The sequence below is a fragment of the Sciurus carolinensis genome, chromosome 9, assembly GCF_902686445.1.
Source record: "Sciurus carolinensis chromosome 9, mSciCar1.2, whole genome shotgun sequence".
Lineage (NCBI taxonomy): Eukaryota > Metazoa > Chordata > Mammalia > Rodentia > Sciuridae > Sciurus > Sciurus carolinensis.
The window spans coordinates 81417543-81419521 of NC_062221.1; the positions used below are offsets into that span (position 1 = coordinate 81417543).

General features: G+C 35.6%; 1 pseudogene; it reads right to left on the reverse strand.

Moving 5' to 3' along the window:
- Positions 1-283: 283 nt before the first annotated feature.
- On the reverse strand, positions 284-1046 carry LOC124993515 (G patch domain-containing protein 11-like; annotated as a pseudogene).
- Positions 1047-1979: the final 933 nt, after the last annotated feature.

Here is a 1979-nt window from a genome sequence, read left to right on the forward strand (position 1 = left end):
ATCTGATACATTAAATATTTGTTTTATTTGTTTATGGCTTGTCACTCCAAGTAGAATGTCAGTCCCATGAAAATAGTAATTTGTTTTGTTCTGTTCATTCCTGTATTCCCCAAAGCTGGCAAAGAGCATGTGCTTAATAAACGTGTTCACTAAATGCATGGATATCTCACCTCTATTATAGTGAAAAGTGACTACTGGGACAAAATTTGGTGTTTCTGGGTTTTTGGCTAACTATTTTTGTTCCTTGCTGGTATAAATGGCTTCCACTTTATTGGGGATAATCTTAGTCATGATCTGCAGAAGTGGTTCTGGGAAATTTGAAGATAAGTCTTCTTTATCTTCATAGACTATTCCACACCAAATGCAATTCAGATGTTCTTCTCTTAAATAATTAGTCAATATTTGTAATTGTCCTTCACTCTCATATTCATCTTCAACCTGTTCTTTTTCTTCCTCTTCCTCTTCAGTCTCCTCTTCAGGCCTCAGCCAGTACCATACCTCTCTAAGAACCTGAATAGTCTTCTGGGTACCCAATCATTGTCAGACTCTCTGGCTTCTTTTAAGGTCTCCTTCAAGCTTCATTTCATCTTGTTTATTTTTAAGTCTCATTCTAAATTGTTCTGTAGCTTTTTCTTCAGCTTGATTTTTCATGTAAATCTTCTGTAACTTTCTAATTTCTCTTTTGCTTTCTGTTTTAATAATATTTAGTGACCAATGCCACTTTTCCCTGTTTCAATTGAGAGAATTGGTTCAACAATACCATCTCCACTCTTTCAAAGAGGCTGACCACTTTTATATCCCATCTTTTGGAGCAAAGCAAGCCTTTGTTTTCAGAACCTTGTGCATTCTTCAACCTGATGTCATGTCTTTCTTGTTCTTCTTCCTTTAAACTCTTTTGCCTATTTTTCAAATTAGTTTCTTGTTGCTTGCTTTTCTTCTTTTTCATGGGCTTCTCGGATTTGCCTCAGCATGGGCAATTCTGGTCTGATATCATCTTGGACATTAACAAAAGAATCAGACATACAGTCCTCTTCTTCTGCCATGTTTAACTTCGTGTGGCAATTATATCTGAAAATGTCATAATTTTATTCTTCCTTATGGCTGAATAATATTTCATTGGGTATATATACCACAGTTTCTTTATTCATCTACTGAAGGGCATCTAGGTTGGTGAGGTTTTGCATTTCTAATGGGTTCCCAGGCAATGTCAATGCTACTAGTCCAGATCCTGGTAACTCTGCTCTGCCCAGCTCCAGCTCCAGAGAGCATGTGCTGTGCATGTGCCCACCAGCTGTCTTTGGTTAACTATTATGATAATAGCATTGTATCCTACTATCACTGCAAACTATAATGTTCAAAAATAATCTTACCCCCAGTATTTGAAAAATATTTATTTAGTACTGAACGATTGCTTTCAAATACTTGGGTACCTTTTGGCTATCTCTCTAGGTGGTTTAAGGATAAAATCTTAGGATATGTGATATTTAAATTACACTCATAATGTAATTCATCCAAAAGAAACTTTTTTTGCCTGTTAATATTAATTCAATAATATCTAAAGTTCTTCTTAAAAATTAGAAAAATTAAGAATATATACTGAAGAGGAAGAACTTTTTAAAAAGAAAATGTCTTATTCTATTTGTAAGACTGAAAAGGAACAATTTTTGTAAATGAACAGCAAATAGAGAAAAATCATATTTTCTTTTCCTTCTCCTGTTATTCCATTCACAGCACTCAGTACTTCACTCCTTTCACAAAATGTGGGTTTCTCTCACATCAAACAATTCTCTGATACTTGCTGGATGTTCTGCAATTCAATTTAATTCTGACACTAACTTATACTAGCCCGGACTCTACAAGAGAAGGGTTCATTCCATCGTACTTCCCACACTTCAGATGCCAGTCACAAATAGTGGGTCCCCAGGTTGCCTATGACTTCCCACTTGGTTACCCATGAGAGGTTCTTTCCACCCATCTTC